Here is a 25,039-nt window from a genome sequence, read left to right as displayed (position 1 = left end):
GGATCCACACTTAACACCATATACCAAGATAAGATCAAAATGGGTCCATGATTTAGGCATAAAGAGGGAGATAATAAATAGATTAGAGGAAGAGAGGATAATCTACCTCTCAGACTTGTGGAGGAGGAAGGAATTTATGACCAGAGGAGAACTAGAGATCATTATTGATCACAAAATAGAAGATTTTGATTACATCAAACTAAAAAGTTTCTGTACAAATAATACTAATGCAAACAAGATTAGAAGGGAAGTAACAAATTGGGAAAATATTTTTAAAAACAAAGGTTCTGACAAAGGTCTCATTTCCAAAATATATAGAGAACTGACCATAATTTATAAGAAACCGAACCATTCTCCAATTGATAAATGGTCAAAGGATATGAACAGACAATTCTCAGAGGAAGAAATTGAAACTATATCCACTCACATGAAAGAGTGTTCCAAATCACTACTGATCAGAGAAATGCAAATTAAGACCACTCTGAGATACCACTACACACCTGTCAGATTGGCTAAGATGACAGGAACAAATAATGACAAATGTTGGAGGGGATGTGGGGAAATTGGGACACTAATACATTGCTGGTGGAGTTGTGAAAGAATCCAGCCATTCTGGAGAGCAATCTGGAATTATGCCCAAAAAGTTATCAAACTGTGCATACCCTTTGACCCAGCAGCGCTACTACTGGGATTATATCCCAAAGAAATACTAAAGAGCGGAAAGAGACATATATGTGCCAAAATGTTTGTGGCAGCTCTTTTTGTTGTAGCTAGAAACTGGAAGATGAATGGATGTCCATCAGTTGGAGAATGGTTGGGTAAATTGTGGTATATGAAGGTTATGGAATATTATTGCTCGGTAAGAAATGACCAGCAGGAGGAATATAGAGAGGCCTGGAGAGACTTAAATCAACTGATGCTGAGTGAAATGAGCAGAACCAGAAGATCACTGTACACTTCAACAACAATACTGTATGGGGATGTATTCTGATGGAAGTGGAAATCTTCAACATAAAGAAGATCCAACTCACTTCCAGTTGATCAATGATGGACAGGGGTAGCTGCACCCAGAGAAGAAACACTGGGAGGGGAATGAAAATTGTTAGCACTAATATCTGTCTGCCCAGGTTGCATGTACCTTCGGATTCTAATGTTTATTGTGCAACAAGAAAATGATATTCGCACACATGTATTGTACCTAGACTATATTGTAACACATGTAAAATGTATGGTATTGCCTGTCGTCGGGGGGAGGGAATAGAGGAAGGGGGGGTAAATTGGAAAAATGAATACAAGGGATAATATTATAAAATATATATATATATATAAAAAAAAAAAAAAAAAAAAAAAAAAAAAAAAAAAAAAAAAAGATCCAGTCAACAAAGAAATGAATTCTGGATTAACAACCCAAAATGTATTTTAATATATTATCATTTTTCCTTGTTCAAGATTCCTATGTTAGTTTCTTCAAACAGTATAAGGGAGAAAAATGTATTTGGATGGGATTAGAGGAAAAGAAATAAGGGAACTATGTTCGTTTAAGGCAAAAATAGATTGGATAACAGATTAATGTTAAATAAAAATTGTTCCTGATGGATAAGCCTAAAATTCAGAGTGGGATATTAATTTTTCCCCTCTGCAACACTTTCGCAAGAATTGCTCCCCAAGTACTTTTTATTCTCAGATTTATCAAACGTCTGGTTGTTGAGTTCAACAGAATTTGATACATCCTATCTAGTATTGGTCTATTTTTCTATCTTTTAAACTAATAACAAATTGTTTTGATAATTACTGCCTTACTGCATAATCTAAGGCCTCAAAACTCTTTTCTTCCTTTATTTCTTGTTGTTTCCAATATGTGTGTGTGTTTATGTGTATATATATGTATAAATGGGTATAGCTCTGAGGGGAAGAGAAGAGTGTTCATAGGAAATCAAAAATGCTGAACCAAAATAAAATCCTGATCTTAAAACTTCAAGCCCAGCATTATGTGTAACTACATTGTCTATGCCATATATCTTAAGCAACCTTGTTCAAATCCTGCAGTATATGATCTTGGGCAAGTCACTTAACAATCTTTTCAGTTTCCTCACCTGTAAAATGAGAGATGGACTTCCAGCTTTAAATCTATGATTTTATGAACCTTCCATTTCTGAAAAGGAAGGGAAAACATTATATACCAAACTTTTGCTTCAGGATTTCACATATAAAAGATATATATTCCTCTGTTCTGCAACATGATGGATGAATCCCCCCCCCAATTTAAAAAACAAAAACTTTATCTTAACATCTTCTCAACCTTTCATCCTATATTTCCTTTCATAGCTAAATTCTTAGAGAAAAAGCAGTCTATATTAATAATCTCCACTTTCTCACATCCTACTCACTTTGTGAAATCTGTCTTCCAACCCCATTAGACAACAGAAATTGCTTTCTCTGGGTTACCGATGGCTTTTCTTTTTAAATGTCAAATCCAATGGCATTTTTTTAGTCCCTTTCCTTCTTATGCCTCTAATCAACAACTAATAACTTAAATAAATGCTGAGAGCTCATCCTCCCTCCTTCTAGACATTCTCTTCCCTGAGCTTGTATGATGCTGCTCTCTTTTGATTCGCTCCTATTATGACTGTCTTTCTCAGCTTCCTTTGCTAAATCAACATCCCACCCCAACACTCCTAGCATATGACAGGACTGTTTTACATGTTCCATGATCTCACCAGGTCCCATAGGTTCAACTCTCATAATTATGCAGGCAGTTCTATAAATCAGCAATCATTTATAGAGCACCTACAATATGGAAACAAAGACAAAAAAACAAATAACTGTCCCTGCCTTTAAAAAAACATAACTTCTACTGGGTAACATATAAATATTTAAAAACATGAAATTATTACAAGATAATGGGAAGTATACTAGCAGGTGTAGGGGGATCAGGAAAGATTGTACATAAAAGGTGGCAGTTAAGCTGAATTTAAAGCTTATTTAATACTCATTTATTTACTATTTGATTTTAACCCTTAAGCTGAATTTTGAAAGAAACAAAGGATTCTAAGAGGCATGGAAGGACAGCCATTAAAAAAAGTATATAAGGGGGCAGCTAGGTGGCACAGTGGATAGAGCACCAGCCCTGAATTCAGGAGTACCAGAGTTCAAATCTGGTCTCAGACACTTAACACTTCCTAGCTGTGTGACCATGGGCAAGTCACTTAACCCCAGCCTCAGGAGGAAAAAAAAAATGTATATAGGTGGAAGTTCTATGGAACATCTTGCTATGTGAAACACAGCAAAGCCAGTTTGGCTTAACAACAGAGTGCAAGAAGGGTAATAATACATATTGAGATTGATAAAGATTGGTTTTGGACAGGCTATGAAAGGCTTTATATTTTTTCCTTGAAGCAAGGCAGCAACAAGAAAAAGATCTGATCTAGTTTGTTGGCTGTGAACAGAAAGAAGTACTACACATTCTACCTCCACTGTATCTCTACTCACATGGAGTCCACACTCTTTATGGTCTAGTTAAATTGCTGTTCCCATGTATAAAATTCTATCTCCCACTCCAGTCTCCTTTAGGCTGGAATGTATCCTTCCTTCTCTCCACTTCAGAATTCCAAGCTTACTAGAACTCAGTTTGTCACCTCCTAGAGAAAGTCTATCCTGACTCCCAAATTCTACTTCCTATAGGAAAGTAATTTATCCTAATCCTTCCAATTGCTAGTGCTCTCTCTCTCCCTCATTCTCCAAATTATTTTGTGCTTAATTTTCACATTTTATATAGTTACTTTTCTGTTCCCCTTATTAGAAAAGGTATCTTTTAAGGGCAAGGACTGTTTTCTTTTTATGTTATACTACCAAAGTATAGCCATTGTTATCTGTACTTAATAATTGATTGTTGAATAAACAACAAAACACAAAGATAACTGGGCAAGACCATATTCAAACAAGATATAAAATAGTATAATTTAATAGACAGCAATGATCGTTCTTTATTTTTCTGCCAGAAACAGGAAATTCCAGGAGTACAACAAGCAATGCCATTTAAATTCATGAACTGAGGGAAAAGGAAAACAACTAATCATTCAGAATTGAGGCACCCTCCACTGAAATGGTCTAGCTTAATAATTTAAGCTTGGCTCCTTCTGGAATGGAATGTCCACAAAGAATCTCTGGGTCTTTACACAACAGATTCCTCTCATCTGACCCCAGGCCACTACCTCACTCCACCAAAAACATAGATGTAATTAACATCATATACCAAAGGTTTTTTCTGATAAGAAATTAACATAGTCCTTATAAGATATATCCACAGATAAGCCAGTTTTAAATGATTCAACAAGAACTTCAATGCAAGGTGCAAATAAATATACTTTGTCAGCTTTTCATAAAGAGATCTCACTCTCAGAGCAAAAAGTGTCCAGATGTTTAACACTGATACTTAGTAAGACTTATTGGCAATCTAATAACACCAAATCACAGAAATGAATATACAAGGACACTTGGAGGTCATACAATATAACCCACTCACTTTACAAGGTGGGTAAGGCCCAAAGTATATAGTTTAACCCAATTTAAAGAGATAACTAAGCTCAGAGTTTGAATCCAAGTCCCTTGATTCTAAATCCAGTGGTTTTTTTCAAGCCACCTCTGAATTTTAGGAGCTTCCTGAGGAGCATCTTTTAATAGGTTTATAGACAAACTATTCCTACTTTCTCCAAATAAAATATGCCAGAGTTTGAGATACTATAAAATTATTGTGGAAATAGGGCATCCAAAATATCCGGGCAGCTAGGTAGAAACACTTTGACTAGAGGTCTTCAAGCAAAGGATATGAGAGGTATGAGAGTATGCAGATTTTCATTTCCTTTTTATTTTTCTTAAGTTGGAAAAAACCTTTTGCAAGCATTTATATGAGGCTGTGAAGGGCTACCTGCCATGGCTGTAACCAGATTCTTGGTGCAGGGGCCACTGGCAAAGGTACTGAAATTCCCGAGATCATCAGGGAATGGCTGCGGAGTGCCTACTGCTTTGTCACCACCAGGAACGACTTCTGGAAGAATTTCACTGTTAATTTGGGATTTTCTGCTGGTGTCAGGCTGACTCAGAATCTAAGTGACACTGACCTGATGTCAGGTCAGTAGCTCAGCTGATTTAACTAGTGACGGACTTCATTTCTTTCTTTCTTTCTTTTTTTTTTTTTTTAAATACAATTAGCCATTTAATCATACCACTTCAATTATAAAGCAAATGAACAATGAAATGTATCACAGATGTTGAAGACCAGAGGGAAAGTCAAGTATTTATGTATGTATTATGTATGTCACTCATGGACACAAAATTTAAGCTTTGGATTCACATGGTTCAAAAATTCAGTCCAAAGGGATTCTTTTTTAATTAATTAATTTTTACAAAACTTTTATGCATAGGTAATTTTCCAGCATTGACAATTGCAAAACCTTTTATTTCCACTTTTCCCCTCCTTCCCTCCACCCCCTTCCCCCAGATGGCAGGTTGATCAATACATGTTAAATATGTTAAAGTATAAGTTAAATACAATATAAGCATACATGGACGATTTCATTTCTAATATTGCCTTCTGTGATCTGAATGCAGTTTCTTGGAAGCTCTATCCAACTTGCAGCTATGATCATGATGACCTTCAGAAGATTTGCTTTAACTAGCTACCACAAATCTGATTCAGATTTGATATCTTTTTTTCTGTATAACACTAGATATCTTTTCTTGGGTCAATCTATGATCAGCCATAGCTTTCTACTTTCTAGGCATGGTGTGGGGTATATTGCCTTTGTTCCATATATTGTACATATCTTACAAAATCCTTGAAGGTTGGGCAGCATGTTACAAAAAAGGCATTTGCTGTTCTCTTCAGTAATTAAAAAAATTTTTTTCTCCAAAAATGTATGAAATAAAGACATTCAACAAAGAAAAAAGGTTGCATTTTTGTAATTTTGCAAAATGAAATGTTAAAAAAAAAAAAATCACAGAAGGCTCGAATAGCTCATATGCTTATATCAAAAATGTAAACCAGTTCAATGAGAAAAAGAAAATGCTTTTATTTATTAAATGTAGTTACTATTACCCAATATTTTGGGATAAAAAGTAATTTTTAACTTAAAATTCTCAGAGCCCAGCAGAGAATTAAAAAGAACTCTGTTGATTGTTGGTTATGTCCAATTCTTCATGAAGCCTTTTGGGGTTTTCTTGGCAAAGATACTGGACTAGTTTTCTATTTCCTTCTCCAGATTATTTTGTAGATGAGGAAACTGAGGCAAATAGGGTTAAATGTCTTGCCCAGGGTTACACAACTATTAAATGTTTAAAGCTGGATTCACTTCAGATCATCCTGACTCCAGATCTGACACTATCTACTGCATCACCTAACTGAATTCTTGAACATACCTTAACATCACAGTACTTTAAATTTGAACCCATTCTCTCCAGAAATCTTTTCTCTGCAGATGATGAGGGAGTACAGAGTAAATGCACCCTATTTTGGGGGTAAATTATTATATACTCATTTTTCTCATTATTCTATCTTAGAAAATAAACTTTCTAAAAGCTAATTAAAGGTTGCTAGACAAGTTGTCAATGGAGGGAACATTAGTACAAGAAAACAAGCTTTTCAGGGTAGCTATTTTGCCATTTGTCAAGGTATGTGGTCAATAGGATTCTTTTTCAGATATGAGCTTCTAAAATCCCATCCAATTCTGAGTCTATTTAGTAAATATAGCAAAGAATATTTTAAAAGATAATATTGATATCTTTTTTATTTTTATTTTTACATCAACTAAATTTCCCAATGTATCCCTCCTTACCCAAGGAAAAAAAAAAAGAACACAAAAGTTTCATAAATCTAACCTCCATATTGAAAAAATCTGATAATATATGCAGTGTTCCATACCTAACAGTCCCTCTTACTTTTACAAAAAGAATTACATTTTTTAAAAAGCCTGTTTGTCCAAGGTCCTGCCCAATCAGGCCCAGATTCTTTTCCTTTATGACAGGCATTTTTCACTGATACTGAAATCAATTTGTCTCTTTAGGGCACTCTAAAATGACTGTGGTGGAGCTAGCCCCAAATCTCTATGTTATCCCCCAGGGCAAAATGGAATTCTAGACATTTAAGTATTTGGGATCTACAATTCTCTTTCATGTAAAGCCATAAGTACAAGCAATAATCTTCAATACATTCATTATACTATAAGGCACATTTCTAAGCATATTACTTATGATTCTAGGAGCAAAGTCAACCCAAAGAAAATGAGATATTTTACAAAGGAAGGTATTGGACTTCAAAAGCTTGTGATAAAATTAACAAAAACAAGAAATATCCATATCAAACATCACAAAAAGAATTTAGTTGTATCCACCTGAATGAAAAAAAAAAATGAACACAAAAAGAAAATCCAAAACTATGTATCCATTTATGGTAAACAAAAGAAGATCAAGTTTAATCGCACCATTTCACAAATGAAAAAGTGAGTACAAGAAAGATTAAGCAACTTATCAATAATCACAAAGACAACTTGTGCCTAAAATCTAACCAAATGCTCTTTCTATCAAACACAAACATTCTAAATGGGTTCACTACAGTCAGGCCTCTTCTAAGATTAAGGGCAATCTCTTCACTTAAAAATCTTCTCACCAAGAAAACAGACCAACAAGATAACTCCATTTATCTCCCATTCCATAACTCAATATCATCTCGTATTTTTTCTCCTTTGTTCCGGTCTCTGATCCGGTCCCTCTCACTATGTTTCTGATGTTTTTCCTTTCAGTCTATTTTAGGTACTTGCTCATCCCAGCATTCTCTTTTCCTTAAATTTCAATCTCTCTCTAGCTGTGGGATCTTTTTCTGTTGCCTACAAATATTCCCAGAGCTCAATAATTCATTGCAAAAAACTTTTTTATCAAGTTGTGTACTTGTGCACATGGAACCATGTTATATACTAGGGACACAAGATACATATTGATTCCCTAAGGAAAAAAATTTTCCTTTACTGACTTTACTTTACTGAGGAAGTACATTCCAGTCAAATGCATGGATGCAAAGGACACAATGTAAGTTCAAGAAACAACTAACAGGACATTTGGGCTAGAATATTCACCAAATGTGATTGTAATGTAAAACAGGAGACTTTGGGAGGCAGAATGTGAAAGTTTTTAAAAGCAGCATGAAAAGTTTACAAAAATGAACCAATGAAGTCTCTTGAGCAGTGAAGTAACATGACAGGACCTGTTTTAAAGATATCTTAAAGATAGTAACTTGAGAACTGTGCGGATTAGAAAATGAAGACCAATTAGGCCATTAGCCATTACAATAACTGAAAGGAAAGGTAAAAGGGTCTGAAATGTAGTAGTGGCCATACCTGAAGAATATCAGATGTGGCAGCATGGAACTTGCATTCAATGAAAGTATCACACAAATTCCAAATGAAATCCAGCTCAACTTTTTCTCCTATTCAATTTTGTCCATGTGAAGTATCTATAAAACAAAACAAGCATTGATTAAACACTCACAACATGCAAGATAAGTTCATATCTATAAAAACTTAAGGAACTACTCCCAAAAGCTATATATCCCAATTTGGGAGGCATATTTTTCTTTTATTTTTTTCCCCAAGCAGGTGTTTAGACCAATCCATTTCAATTTAATAAGTATTATTTCAGTAAACAAAGTTTTTAGCTTTAAAATTATTGTTTGAATAAATCTTTCCAATCAGTACCAAATGTATGAGCAATAAAAAGCAAATTATCAGCAAAAAGGTGTAGTTAAATGTTCCTAAAATAAAATGAATAGCAAGCTATAAATGAACTCTCAAAGAAGACGGGCTTATAAGTTAAATCATGTCAAATATTTCAGTGTTTGAATTTCAGTATTATATAAAAACACAAAAATGGGGGGAGGGAAAAATGGACCCTTCTAAATTTTATATAGTATAAATTTAGGCTTGATAGCCAAATCAGGGAAGAACACAACTAAAGAAAATTGTAAACCAATAGCCCAATGAACATCAATGCAAAAAAAACCAAAGAGAATAAAGTATAATGCCATATTAAAAAGATCATACATTATGAACATATTGGAGTTATATTAGGAAAGCAGAGTTGACTCATAAAGGAAAATTACAAATATATTAATAGCACTGTGTTTAATAAAAAACAATTATATCAATATAGGTTAAAGCAGCTTTTGACAAAAATCCAGTATCTAAAAAGCATGGCCATAATTATTTCTTTTCTGAATATGATGAGTAGTACTAATCTAAAATTGAACACAACATTATATGAAATAGAAAAAGACTAAAGGCCTTTGCAAGACTAGAAGGCATGCAAACAAGAAAATCAAGGAAATAAGCATAGGTAAAGGAGAAACAAAAACTTTTGCAAAACATATAGCAATATAGAAAACCCAAAAGTCAATTAAAAAACTAAATGAAACAATAACTTCAAGATGTAGAAAGAGAAAGAAAATATATACAATTTTTCAAGTCTCTCTACCAAGTTACACACACGAACTGTACAAATACAACTAAAAGCACTCTACGGGAACAGACAGATCTAAATAACTGGAGAATATTAAGTGGAGAAATGTCCATAACAATTAAGTTGTGTCAATGAGCAGGTAAGTAGCACGGTGAATAGCACACCAGGCCTGGAGTTGGCAAACTCAATTTCCCAAATTCAAATCTGACCTCAGACATTTACTAGGGCAAATCACTTTACCCCATTTGCCTCAATTTCCTCATCTATAAAATGAGCCTGAAAAAGAAATGGCAAATCGCTCCAACATATGATTTTTTAAAATCTATATGTCTATATAAAATATATCTATAGGTAGCTCCAGTTTAAATGTGAGAGTTTACAAGAGATATTCATATACAGTTTCAATTGCAATCCTCTTTCAAATCTTTTCTGTATGATTTGATCATTAGTTGATTGCTGTCCAGTTCACAGTAAAAAAATATTTTTTTTATTTTCAAAACATATGCATGGAGAATTTTTTAACATTCATCCTTTCAAAACTTATAACTTGCCTTTTTTCTTTTTCTTATAAAAATATTTCTACAATTATCATGCTGCACAAGAAAAATCATATCAAAAAAGAAAAAATGAAAAAAGAAAATAAAATGCAAGCACACAGCAACAAAAAGTGAAAATAATATGCCATGATCCACATTCAGTCCCCACAATCCTGTCTCTGGGTACAGATGGCTCTATCACAAGTCCACTGCAACTGGTTTAAATAACCTTGTTGTTGAAAAGAGCCATGTCCATCAGAATTGACTGCTGTATAATCTCACTGTTGCTGTGCATAATGATCTTCTGGTTCTACTCACTTCACTTAGCATCAGTTCATAGAAGTCTCTCCACGTTCCACCAGTTTTTCACTACAAAAAAGATTGCTATAAATATTTTTGCACATTTTCTCTATTTTATAATCTTTTTGGGATACAGGCCCAGTAGTGACACTGCTGAATCACAGCATATGCATAGTTTAATAGCTCTTTGGGCAAAGTTCTAAAGTGCTCTCCTGAATGGTTGAATTAGTTCACATCTCTGCCAACAATGTTCTAGTTTTTCCACATTCCCTCCAACATTTATCATTATCTTTTCCTGTAATCTTAGCCAGACTGAGGTGTGTAGTGATGTTTCAGAATTGTCTTAATTTGCATTTATCTGATCAATAATGATTTAGAACATTTAAAAAAATAATTTTTAAAAGGTACATAGGTGAATAACTCAAAAATAACCCAAATTCACTCAAAAAGTGAATAACCACTTTTTTGTACTACTATTTCAAAAGAACCACTTCTGAATTCCAAACAACAAATTTGCAAGCTAACATTTGGAATATATGTTCATAAAATGGGAATTAAAAAAATAAATAAAATAGCCTATACTTCAATTCAACACACATTTATTTTCTACCTATATAATACGTAAGAGAAATCATGTATACCAGAGAAATTACTACAGCAGCCAGCAAAATAGTCCTTGTCCTCAAGGAGCTTTCAGTATGTAGGATTAAGGAATCAAATCTAGAGTCAGAAGGCAGCATCTAAACAAACCTATTTTACAGATGCTCATGTCACCTAGGTAAGCAAGTGAGAAAACTGGAATTTACTACACATTGAATACAAACCTAGTGCTTTTCCCCACTATATTACAGTGGTGGATATTTAGGGATAAAGAAAGCAACAAGCAACTGGCTAGAGAAAAAATGATCACAAGAACAAGACGCACTCCCTTTATGATGAAACTTAGGTTTTAAAAGCCAAAGATCCTGGGGACAAAAACCAAGGTATTACAGATACTGAATCAGTATATATGAATATACAGAAAAACTATAATGTTGGTTTTGGAAAGCTGTTAGCAAAAAAAAAAAAAAAAAAAAAAAAAAAGGGGGGGGGGGGATGGAATGACTGCCAGAAAAACAAAGAATAGGCTCCAGGTCAGTCTCTTTTCTGACTTAAAAGGTTGCTTTGTACAATGAGGTGACTAGAGCAGGATTACCCACCTACTTATGTCAAAAGCAGGGTTCAAATCTATGACCTGACTCATGTGACATAACATATATCAGTATCCATCACACCACATTCTCTTTTTTTTTCACACATCCAATGCAATAAATAAAGCTAAGATGATATAAAACGAAAATATTCAATGTTGGAGATGAGGGATTTATGAAAAGAAAGGCACATTAATGTACTATTGGGTTTTTTTTTTTTTGTTTTTTTTTTTTTAGAGTAGCTATAAATTGCTCAGGGAACCAAAAGGTTAAGGGACTAGTCCAGAGGGGTCAAGTATGTGTCAAGAGACAGAACTTGCCTTTCAGATATTAGGGATATAAAAAACAAATATAAAAAGTTTCTAATCTCAAAGAGCTGGCTGTGGGGGCTTAGGGAGAGAAGGAATCATAGATATAAGTTTGTACATACATAAACACACACAAAAAAAGGTTTTGATAAGTGAGCTTTAATCTTATCGTACTGGAAATTAGATCTGCAGGACATTTCTGTTAACAATATCAAAATTACATAGTAAGGAATAAGATAAGGAGGAAAGCTAAGATGAATAAGGGAAAAAGGGACAGTTATACTAAGGAAAAGAGAAAGATTCTAGGAGGGACAAGACCATTATTCAGAGTCAAGGATAAAGTCTAATTTTTTTTAATATGACACTAACAGTCAAATTCACAAAGACAATTATTTCTTCTCCACTTAAAACATTTTAAATTCTTCAATGAATAGGTTCTCAATTCAGAACAGATTCAAGGCACTTTACCATGCTGTTTGCCTTATAGTTTATAAATATATTTCATTAACTTCATTAACTATGACTTAACACAATTCTCTAGATATGGACTAACTAGGGCAAGAATACAAAGGAACTATAGACTCCATGTTCCTGGAAGCCGCTTCTTTTAATATAGGCCAACCTTTTGGTATCAAAAGTATACTGCTGGCGCATTCTAAACTTGTAAAACAACATCTGAAACTGAATATTTATAAAAATCAAGTCTGGACCCAAAAAGATAAGAAATACATCATCGTCTTTGAAGGGTACTTGACCTGAATGTGAAAATCAGAAATGACAGATGTACTATTTTATCTGTACTATCGAGGTATCATATTCCTCTTTTATTTAGTTAACAAAGGATGGCTATATTGAGAAATAAAAGTGATTTAAAAAAAATCATTTTTTTAAGAAGATAAATTCAGGTTTTTAGGGCACTTAGTTATAATGGAACAATGAATAGGGCACAGGTATTGAAAGTCAGGAAGTCCTCACTTTGAATCCTGTCTCAGAGACCTACTAGCCTTTTGTAACCTACAACCTTTCTGTGCTTCCATTTCCTCATATACAAAAGTCTACCTCACAGAGTTATAAAGATCAAGTGATTTAACAAATGTAAACTGTTTCAAAATGCAGTGGCAATATTTAATACTAGCTATTATTATTATATAGAATCTTAATTCAGGCTGTTTAACAAGTTCTGAACCTATCTAATTATATTGTTGTTTAAGTTCTGTCTATTGAGCCTCTCCTTTATACTTTTATCAAAAGCTCTGCTGAAACCTGTTAAAAAAAAAAAAAAAAAAAAAAAAAAAAAAAAAAGGAACTCAGATGAGTCTAGCTTAGCTGTTTTCTTAATGTAGGCATGCTGGTGCTTTGATCACTGCTTTCCTTTCTAGATGTCAACTCTTTTTAATGATTCATTATAAAATGTTTACAGAAATCAAATTCAGACTCAAATGGCTCTTTAAAAAAAAAAAAAAAATGAGAAAAACATCTACCCTCCAATCTTGTGCCAACAACTCTCTCCTTTTCAGGAACTTGAAAACATTATTAAAAGTGTCTACACCACACCCACCAAAGGAAGTTTTTTATCTGGTTCAGGTAAGCAGAAAATGAGGTGCACTCCCACTTTCTGACTTACCAACTCCCCATTGGCTATTTTTGTTATTTCCAGGACAAAAGTCATTCTCCCATGGATGGGCTGGGGGAAGTGCAAGCAAAACAAGACTGTAACAACTCTTCCTGTTTTCCCTCAACAGGTATTGCCCCCATCAAGCAAAGGTCCTGCCCCTTCACAGTGTAGTCAATTTCACAATGCAGCTAAAAAAAAGTGACAAAAGCAGCCCTAGTCTTCCTTACTTTTCCTTGATAATTTTGACTCAATTTGAGTTTTAAGTTTTGTAACAAAAGCTCCTGTATTTATCTTCTGTTGACTTGTGCATCATTTGTGTGTCAGAGGATCCTCTGGTAAAAAATAGGATTAGGCCTATGAAAAATTTCATAGAATCAAGTCTGTAAATAAATAAAAGCTAAATTTCAATCAAAAGTTACTATGATAGAATTTCTTTCCCCTTCCAAATTAATACACCATGTGAAATCTATTCACAAATTAATGAGTTTGCAGATGAGGAACTCGGGTATAAAGATACTTACATTGGTTCATGAGTTTTCTGTGCATCCATATATTAGTCTGTTCAGATAATTTCTATTTTTCCTATTAAAACTGTTCCCCTTCAGGTCTTCACAATTTCATCCTTAATCAGGTTTTGTCTTAGTTCTGGGCTGACTTCCTCCACAGAATGTTAATGGAATCCTATTAATCCTGCTTCTGAACCTTTTTAAAATCTGCTTTCCCAAAACAGAGATTACTTTAAGATTTGACCTACTCTTCTCTTCATTCTCTATTACAAACTTTGAAAATGAAATAGGTTTCCAGGAGATCTTTGTAGAGTGTAACAGCAAGATTATATGATGATCTCTATAGCAATCTAATCTTTGACAAACCCAAAGATACCAACATTAGGGATAAAAATTCATTATTTGGAAAAAACTGTTGAGAAAACTGGAAATTAGTATGGCAAAAATTAGATATGGATCCACACTTAACACCATATACCAAGATAAGATCAAAGTGGGTCCATGACTTAGGCATAAAGAATGAGATCATAAATAGATTAGAGGAACAGAAAATAGTCTATCTCTCAGACCTGTGGAGGAGGAAAGAATTTATGACCAGAGGAGAACCTAGAGATCATTATTGATCGCAAAATAGAAGATTTTGATTACATCAAACTAAAAAGTTTCTGTACAAACAATACTAATGTAAACAAGATTAGAAGGGAAGTAACAAATTGGGAAAATATTTTTAAAGTTAAAGGTTCTGACAAAGGTCTCATTTCCAAAATATATAGAGAACTGACCCTAATTTATAAGAAATCAAACCATTCTCCAATTGATAAATGGTCAAAGGATATGAACAGACAATTCTCAGATGATGAAATTGAAACTATATCCACTCATATGAAAAATTGTTCCAAATCACTACTGATCAGAGAAATGCAAATTAAGACAACTCTGAGATACCACTACACACCTGTCAGATTGGCTAAGATGACAGGAACAATTAATGATGAATGTTGGAGGGGATGTGGGAAAACTGGGACACTGATACATTGTTGGTGGAGTTGTGAAAGAATCCAGCCGTTCTGGAGAGCAATTTGGAACTATGCCCAAAAAGTTATCAAACTGTGCATACCCTTTGACCCAGCATTGCTGTTATTGGGCTTATATCCCAAAGAAATACTAAAGAGCGGAAAGGGACCTGTATGTGCCAAAATGTTTGTGGCAGCTCTTTTTGTTGTAGCTAGAAACTGGAAGATGAATGGATGTCCATCAATTGGAGAATGGTTAGGTAAATTATGGTATATGAAGGTTATGGAATATTATTGCTCTGTAAGAAATGACCAGCAGGAGGAATACAGAGAGGCTTGGAGAGACTTACATCAACTGATGCTGAGTGAAATGAATAGAACCAGAAGATCGCTGTACACTTCAATGCTGTATGAAGATGTATTCTGATGGAAGTGGATATCTTCAACATAAAGAAGATCCAACTCACTTCCAGTTGATCAATGATGGACAGAAATAACTATACCCAGAGAAGGAACACTGAGAAGTTAATGTAAATTGTTAGCACTACGGTCTATCTACCCAGGTTACTTATACCTTCGGAATCTAATAATGTGCAACAAGAAAATGGTATTTACACACATATATTGTATCTAGGTGATATTGTAACACATGTAAAATGTATGGGATTGCCTGTCATCAGGGGGAGGGAGTGGAGGAAGGGGGGAGGATAATTTGGAAAAATGAATACAAGGGAATTAAAAAAAAAAAACCACCTATGTAAATACTTGATTAAAACAATAACTCAAAAAAAAAAAAAAGATTATATGATGATCAAATATGACAAATTTAGCTCTTCTCAGCAATATGGTGATCCAATACAATTCCAATGGATTTGGGATGGAAACTGCCACTCAAAACTAGAAGAACTATGATGGAGACTGAATTCTAGTGTTTTCACCTTCCTAAGTCTATTTGCTTTTTCTTTCTAGTGTTTTTTTCCCCTTTTGGTCTGGCTTTTTCTTGCACAAAATATGGAAATATGTTTAAAAAGTATTGTGTGTGTACAACCTATGTCAGATTGCTGTCTTAGAGACAGGAGGGAGAAAAAATTTGGAACACAAAATCTTAGAATAAACACGAGAAACTATCTTTGTAGTTAGAAAAATAAAATACTGAGGGGGAAAAAAAAGGAGAAAGAAAATGTAAAAATGTAAAAAGAAAATGTAGTCAGTGCTCACCAGCAATAGCTCTTCATCTCTTTTAAAATGAGAATCAGCTACAGAATACAATTTCTACTTGTTGGTTCTTCCACTATCTAATGCAGTTGTAGCAATCTTTTTCTGCCAGGGGCCATTTGAATATTTCTAACTGTACTCATTTAAAGCAGTAGGAAGTTGCTGCATCTAGCTGTCAGTTGAACATCACCTGCAGTTGCCTTAGTAACTTTGCACAGCCTTATACAGCTGAATGTTTCCCCGTTCCCCATCCATGTTCTAAAAGATAAAATTAAGGGAAGAATGGATTAGCTTCTGTTTTTGTGCGAGAGCAGATGTCTAAATAGCAGATTACAGAAGAAGGGGAAGAGAGAGGGAAAGATGAAGGGAGAGGAAGAGAAAAGAATTACCCTAGTCTAGCCCTTTTACCTCTCCTATTATTCTATTCAGAGTAAAGTATACCGAACTAGTAAGAAAGAGCACTCATTATATACTTCAACAATAATACTATATGATGATCAATTCTGATGGAGGTGGCCATTTTCAACAATGAGATGAACCAAATCAATTCCAATACAGCAATAATGAAGTGAACCAGCTACACCTAGCAAAAGAACTCTGGGAGATGACTACATAGTCATAGTCAACCACTACATAGAATTCCCAATCCCTCTATTTTTGTCCCCCTGCATTTTTTATTTCCTTCACAGGCTAATTGTACACTATTTCAAAGTCCAATTCCTTTTGTACAGCAAAACAATTGTTTGGACATGTATATGTATATTGTATTTAATTTATACTTAAATATATTTAACATGTATTGGTCAACCTGCCATCTGGGGGGGGAGGAAGAAGGGGAAAAATTGGAACAAAAGGTTTGGCAGTTGTCAATGCTGTAAAATTACCCATGCATATATCTGGTGGGAGGGAGGGGAGGAAGAAAGGAAGGGAGGAAGGGAGGAAGGAAAGGAGAGAGCACTTATCTTCAGTTCAAATGTAGCTTCATATGCTTACTAGCTGTGTGACCCTGGGCAAGTCTCTGCCTCAGTTCCTCACCTGTAAAATGAGGTTTTTTTATTATAGTTTTTTATATACAAAACATATGTATGGGTGATTTTTCAACAATGACTCTTGCAAAAACTTCTGTTTCAACTTTTCCCTTCCTTCCCTCTACTTCCTCCCCTAGATGGCAGGTAGTTACCATACATATTAAATATGTTAAAGTATATGTTAAATACAATATATGTATACATATTTATGGTTATCTTGTTGCACAAGAAAGAACAGATTTAGAAAGAAGGTAAAAATAACCTGAGAAGAAAAAACAAAAATGCAAGTAAAGAATAACAGAAAGAATGAAAATGTTATGTGTATGTTATGTTGTATGTCCATACTCATTTCCCAGGGTTCTTTTTCTGAATGTAGCTGGTTCTATTCATTACAGATCAATTGGAACTGATTTGGATCCTCTCATTGTTGAAGAGAGTCACGTCTATCAGAAGTGATCATCATATAGTATTGTTGTTGAAGTGTATAGTGATCTCCTGGTTCTGCTCATTTCATTCAGCATCAGTTCATGTATGTCTCTCCAAGCCTCTCTGTATTCATCCTGTTGATTATTTCTTACAGAACAATATATTCCATGGTATTTATATACCACAATTTACCCACTATATGAAGCCACATTTGAACTGAAGATGAGTGCTTTTTTTTTTTTTAATTAATTATATTTACCAGATATATACAAGGGTAATTTTACAGCATTCTCCAATTAGTGGGCATCCATTCAATTCCAGTTTCTAGCCACTATGAAAAGGGCTGCCATAAACATTTTTGGACATACAGATCCCTTTCCCTTCTTTAATATATCTTTGGGATATAAGCCTAGTAGAAACACTGCTAGATCAAAGGGTATACACAGTTTGATAACTTTTTGAGTATAGTTCCAAGTTGCTCTAGAATGCTTGGATCCATTCACAACTCCACCACAACAATGCATCAACTACTAGTATTTTTGCCAAGAAAATTCCAAATAGGGTCGAACACAATTAAAATGAATGAACAACAAAAGGCACACCAATGCAAAGTCATGATATAGTAACTCAAACAATTCAGAGCAAGACCTATGAAGTCAAATTTGTCTCCTTGCACTTGGGGCCTAGGAACCTTGTGCTTACTACTTGTATGAGTCTAAGCAAGGCACTGGAAGCTCTCTATGCCTCAGTTTCCTCATCTGTAAAATGGGATAACAAACAGTATCTATCACACAGGGGATCTAAGGGAGGGAGTGGAGGAAAGGAGGGAAAATTTTGGAACACAAGGTTTTGCAAGTGTTAATGTTGAAAAATTACCCATGCAGATGTTTTGAAAATAAAAAGTTTCAATAAAAAATTTGGAATTAAAAAAAACTAGTAATCATTTCTGTGCTCAGACATAAAAGGGTGACATCAGCAATTACCATTCACAGAAGAGATCAACTATGCTTTGAAATTATTGTTCCCACTTAATTTAACAAACCTCATATAAATCCAAATTTCAAACTGTTCAGATTTAATAGCTGCTACTTGATTCCAATGACTTTCCCACATTCGCAAGAATATCAAAATCTGTGAAATTAAGCTTGAATCATTAAACATTTCAAAACTAATTTCAAAACCCGGAATTTCTCCAAGTGGAATTCACAGCTTAATAGATCTGGCAATAGATTCATTTCAATGAGATCAAAAAGCTTCCTTAAACTTGCATATGAAGTAAACATAAAACAGACAATTAATACTAAAACAAAAGTAAATTTCCTTATCCCCAAGGTAAAAATTTTCCTAGACTAAGATAAAGCGACCATTTGCTTTATCATTCTGTCTCTAGGGAGTTATTTCATCTTTCATTTCCTTTACTTTCTCTTCTCTGTGACTCATGTTTTTTCCTTATCCCCCAAAGGGGGAAGAGAATGAGACTCCAATGACTTTCTGACCATAAAACAAACACATTTGAAACTTCTGCTCCTGAACCTTCCAAGAGGACACATCCAAGGCAAATAGTGTTTTGGCCAGCTCTGGGAATTGTTGATGATGAATGATATAAAGCTATCATACACTATTTTTAAGTGCTCTCGTATAGGTCAAGCGAATATAATAAAGATGACAATACTACCTAAACTAATATATTTATTTAGTGCCATACTAATCAGACTCCCAAAAAATTATTTTAAAGACCTAGAAAAAATAACAAAATTGGAAGGTCAAAGTAAGCACAAAAGGTCAAGCAAGACTTTCAAGAGAACTAATGAAGGTGGCCTAGCTGTACCAGATCGAAAACTATATTATAAAACAGCAGTCACCATAATCATTTAGTATTGGCTAAGAAATAGACTAGTGGATCAGTGGAATAGGTTAGGTTCACAGAACAAAATAGTCAATAACTATAATAATCTAGTGTTTGGGCCCCAGTCACTGAGCCGCCGCCGAGGACTCAGCAGCCTCCCCCTCGAGCCCCCTGGCTTCCCGACGCTCCATCCCCCCCGCCCGCCTTCTCCCACCACCGCCTTCTGCAGGCTGTTTCCATCCAGGAAAAGGAATCGTATCGTATGTCCGCTATCCAGAACCTCCACTCTTTCGACCCCTTTGCTGATGCAAGTAAGGGTGATGACCTGCTTCCTGCTGGGACTGAGGATTATATCCATATAAGAATTCAACAGAGAAACGGCAGGAAGACCCTCACTACTGTCCAGGGGATCGCTGATGATTACGATAAAAAGAAACTAGTGAAGGCATTCAAGAAGAAATTTGCCTGCAATGGTACTGTAATTGAGCATCCAGAATATGGAGAAGTAATTCAGCTACAGGGTGACCAGCGCAAGAACATATGCCAGTTCCTCGTCGAGATTGGACTGGCTAAGGAAGACCAGCTGAAGGTTCATGGGTTTTAAGTGCTTGTGGCTCACTGAAGCTTAAGTTAGGATTTCCTTGCAATGAGTAGAAAAATTCCCTTCTGTCCCTTGTCACAAGTTTAAAAACCTCACAGCTTGTATAATGTAACCATTTGGGGTCCGCTATTTAACTTGGACTAGTGTAACTCATTCATGTAATAAACTGAAAAGAGCCATGCTGTCTAGTCTTGCAGTCCCTCATTTAAACAGAGGTAAAAAAGCCTGGCCATGCCCAGCCTGAAACAAATAATCTAATGTTTCAGTCAAGTCCAAAGCCCTAGCATCTGTGGCCATGTCTGTCCAGAGCTTCCTTGGTGCTCCCTCTGGAGAGCTCCCTGTCCAGTTAAGAGGTTACTGTAACTCTATGAGCTGCCCTTGGTGATGCTCAGAAGAGTAAATTAAGGTCACCAACATCCAGTCAGTTATACCACCAAGAAAGTTAGCCTTTGGTAGCTGAACAGGGATTCCCCTGGTAACTTGCACCACCTGACCCCAGGGAGGAGTTTCATTTTCGGGGCAGTGGCAGGACATTTTCTTACATCAGTCACACCAAGGTCCAGTGTTGTCTGACCAGACATAGTAGTAGTGCCCTACCTCTGGGGGATGTACAAGTGGAGAGAACACCATACTGTGAGGCCAACTTTACCTGAATTAAACTTTTGACAAGGGAACAAATTTTGAACTAATGTATCAAAACAGTCAATGTAGTAACTGCGGAGCTTGCAATTTATTAGCCACAGCTGCCCAATGCCATGTGAAATAACAGACTGGTTTGGTTTTGGTTTCTTTTTTTCTTTTTTTTTCTTTTTTTTTTTTTAGTTTAAATGTTATGTAATGTATTTAAACTCTTATTTAAATAAAACTGGTTTTCAGAAATGTGAAAAAAAAAATAATAATCTAGTGTTTGACAAGCCCAAAGACCCCAGCTTTTGGGATAAGAATTCACTGTTTGACAAAAACCTGCTGGGAAAATTAGAAATTAGTATGGCAGAAACTATGCATTGACCCACACTTAACACCATACACCAAGATAAGGTCAAAATGGGTTCATGATCTAGGCATAAAGAATGAGATCATAAATAAATTAGAACATAGGATAGTTTACCTCTCAGATCTGTAGAGGAGGAAGGAATTTGTGACCTAAGAACTAGAGATCATTATTGATTGCAAAATAGAAAATTTTGATTATCTAAAATTTAAAAGCCTTTGTACAAATAAAACTAATGCAGACAAGATTAGAAGGGAAACAATAAAACTGGGAAAACATTTTTACAGTCAAAAGTTCTGATAAAGGCCTCATTTCCAAAACATTATAGAGAACTGACTCTAAAAGAAATCAAGCCATTCTCCAATTGATAAATGGTCAAAGGATATAAAAGACAATTTTCAGATAATGAAATTGAAACTATTTCCACTGATATGAAAAAGTGTTCCAAATCACTATTGATCAGAGAAATGCAAATTAAGACAACTCAAATACTACTACATACCCATCAGATTGGCTAAGATGACAGGGAGAGAATGATGAATGTTGGAGGGGATGCGGGAAAACTGGGACACTGATGCATCATTGGTGGAGTTGTGAAAGAATCCTACCATTCTGGAGAGCAATCTGGAATTATGCCCAAAAAAATTATCAAACTGGGCATACCCTTTGATCCAGCAGTGTTACTACTGGGCTTATATCCCAAAGAGATATCGAAGAAGGGAAAGGGACCTGTATGTGCCAAAATGTTTGTGGCAGCCCTTTCTGTAGTGGCTAGAAACTAGAAAAGGAATGGATGTCCATCAATTGGAGAATGGTTGGGCAAATTCTGGTATATGTTATGGAATACTATTGTTCTGTAAGAAATGAGCAGCAGGAAGATTTCAGAAAGGCCTGGAGAGACTTACATGAACTGATGTTGAGTGAGATGAGCAGAACCAGGAGATCATTATACATTTCAACAATACTATATGATGCTCAATTCTGATGGACACGGCTCTCTGCAACAATGAGATGAACCAAATCAGTTCCATTTGTTCAATAATGAAGAGAACCAGCTCTACCAAGGGAAAGAACTATGGGAAATGACTATGAACCACAACATAGCATTTCCATTCCTTCTGCTTTTGTCCACTTGCATTTTTGATTTCCTTCTCAGGTTTATTTTTACCTTATTTCCAAGTCCGATTTTTCTTGTGCACAAAGTAACTCTATGGATATGTATACATATATTGTGTTTAATATATATTTTAACATGTTTAACATGTATTAATCTACCTGCAATCTAGGAGAGGGGGTGGGGGAAAGGAGGGGAAAAATTGGATACAAAGGTCAATGCTGAAAAATTACCCATGCATATATCTTGTAAGTAAAAAGCTATAATAAAAAATTAAAAAAAAAAAAAAAAAAAAAGACAAGTTGTTTGTGGTAGCCCTTTTTGTAGTGACAAGGAACTGGAAACTGAGTAGATGCCCATCAGTTGGAGAGTGGTTGATTAAGTTATGGTATATGAAAATAATGGAACTAATTCTGGTATATGTTATGGAATACTATTGTTCTGTAAGAAATGAGCAGCAGGATGATTTCAGAAAGGCCTAGAGAGACTTCCATGAACTGATGTTTAAATGAAGTAAGCAGAACGAATAGAACAATGTATACAGCAACAAGATTACATGCTGATCAATTCTGATGGATGTGGCTCTTTTCAACAATGAGATAATTCAGGCCAGTTCTAATGGTGATGGAGAAAGCCATCTACACCTAGAGAGGGGACTGTGGGGACTTATTTTCACTTTTTTTGTTGTTGTTTACCTATATTTTGTTTACTCTTATTTTTTTCCCTTTTTGATAGATTTTTCTTGTGCAGCCTAATTATGGAAATATGCATAGAAGAATTGCACATCTTTAACCTCTGTTGGATTACTTGCTATCTAAGGGTGGGAGTGGGGAGAGAAGAGGGAGAAAAAAAAATTGAACACAAGGTTTTACAAGGATGAATATTGAAAATTGCATGTGTTTTGAAAATAAAAAGCTTTATTGTAGTGGTTAGAAACTGGAAAATGAAGGGATGCCCATCAATTGGAGAATGGGTAAATTGTGGTATATGAATGTTATGGAATATTATTGTTCTGTAAGAAATGACCAACAGGATGAATACAGAGAGGCTTGGAGAGACTTACATCAACTGATGCTGAGTGAAATGAGCAGAACTAGGAGATCATTATACACTTCAACAATGATACTGTATGAGGATGTATTCTGATGGAAGTGGATATCTTCAACATAGAGAAGAGCTAATCCAACTCCAATTGATCAATGATGGACAGAATCAGCTACACCCAGAAAAGGAACACTGGGAAATGAGTGTAAACTGTGAGCATTTTTTGTTTTTCTCCCTAGATTATTTTTACCTTCCGAATACAATTCTTACTCTGCAACAACAACAAAATTCGGTTCTGCACATATATATTGTACCTAGGATATACTATAAGATATTTAATATGTAAGGGAATGCCTGCCATCCAGGTGAGGGGGTAGAGGGAAGGAGGGGAAAAATTCAGAACAGAAAGGGAGTACAAGGGATAATGTTGTAAAAAAAAAAAAAGAAAAAATTACCTATGCATATGTACTGTCAAAAAAAAAAGTTATAAAATTAATTAAAAAAATAAAATAAAATAAAAGCTTTGTTATCAGTCTATTGTTATTTGCTTGCATTTTGTTTTCTTTCTCAGTTTTTCTTTTCCTTTCTTCTTAATCTGATTTTTCTTCTGCAGCAAGATAACTGTATAAATACGTATACATATATTGGATTTAACATGCATTTCAACATATTTAACATGTATTAGACTACCTGCCAACTAGGGAAAGGAGGGGGAAATTTGGAACAAAAGGTTTTATAAGGGTCAATGTTGGAAAAATTGCCCAGGCATATGCTTTGTAAACAAACAAATAAAATTAAAAAAAGAAAAAAGACAAGTTATAAAAATGCAAATTTGAACAATCAGATGGCAAAGACGACAAATGTTTTTTTGTGTTTAATAATATTTCATAAGTTCCTTTATTGTTATTTTTGTTAATAAAAGTTTATTGGACTAACTTTCATAGTTAATGTCAAACTGGGGGAGGGGTAACAGATGGAATTGTGGTTTTGGCTACCAATTGATCTTCACTTGAAGGATAAAGAAAATATATCATTCAAAATCAGAATCCACAGTGTTTTTGTCATCAACTTCTTTTTTCCCCCTTCCTCACTGGGTCAAGTACTCTATGCACTCTTTTCCTCCCTGGAGAACTTTGGAAAGTAATTACTTTTCAAAATGTTGTCCCTGAGCCACTAGCACCTGCATTTTTTTCTTTTCCTTTCAGTGTTTCTTTTCTTTTTAATTTTTATTTTAAAGCTTTTTATTTTCAAAATAATATGCACGTATAATTTTTCAACAGAAAATTACAACTGCTGCAGGGCCTATAGAATTGGTACACCAATGTACTACTGATGGAGATGTAAATTCCATATTCCTTTGACTCATAATACAACTACTAGAGTTAATACTTCAAAGAGGTCAATTACAGATAGAAAAGTCATATGAACAAAAAGTATTTAATACTATTTTTTGCTGTTAACAAAGGACTAGAAACAAAGTGAATGCCTATAAACTAGAGAACAGTTGAACAATTATTCTGTATGAAAGAATCAATACAGAGTGAAATGAACAGTACCCAGAAACACTTCTATTGACTATAATATCATAAAAAAAAATAATAATGAAGAACTGATCCAGGTAACGGCCAAATACAATTGAAAAAGCCTTATGAAGCATGTCTTCTAGCACTAGAGATGGATTGAAGATATAAAACAAAGAATGCATTTGCAAACATGGATAATGTCTCCAATTAACTCCACCCCCCCCCCCAGGCTGGGGTTAAGTGACTTGGCCAGGATCACAAAGCTAGGAAATGTTAAGTGTC

The 25,039-nt window shown here is 34.8% G+C and overlaps 1 protein-coding gene and 1 pseudogene across 10 annotated transcripts in view; one reads left to right on the top strand and one right to left on the bottom strand.

Annotated features, from left to right (window-relative positions):
• FBXO34 (F-box protein 34) overlaps positions 1 to 25,039 on the bottom strand; it is a 53,049-nt gene that overhangs the window by 19,296 nt on the left and 8,714 nt on the right. For 4 of the 10 annotated variants that reach the window (XR_012486484.1, XM_074290193.1, XM_074290190.1 and 1 more), the window contains one exon: positions 8,385 to 8,500. The gene's annotated coding sequence lies outside the window, so the exon portion shown is untranslated. Of the gene's footprint in view, positions 1 to 2,093; positions 2,153 to 2,700; positions 2,788 to 8,384; positions 8,501 to 16,187; positions 16,578 to 21,981; positions 22,075 to 25,039 lie in introns of those variants that run through there. The other 6 variants (XM_074290199.1, XM_074290198.1, XM_074290191.1 and 3 more) reach the window with 5 other exon arrangements.
• Positions 19,597 to 20,978, top strand: LOC141556294 (eukaryotic translation initiation factor 1 pseudogene; annotated as a pseudogene).

Source organism: Sminthopsis crassicaudata, chromosome 2 (assembly GCF_048593235.1).
Source record: "Sminthopsis crassicaudata isolate SCR6 chromosome 2, ASM4859323v1, whole genome shotgun sequence".
In the NCBI taxonomy this organism is placed as follows: Eukaryota; Metazoa; Chordata; class Mammalia; order Dasyuromorphia; family Dasyuridae; genus Sminthopsis; species Sminthopsis crassicaudata.
The sequence above is the reverse complement of the archived record's forward strand: the minus strand, read 5'-3'. Positions and strand labels throughout refer to the sequence as shown.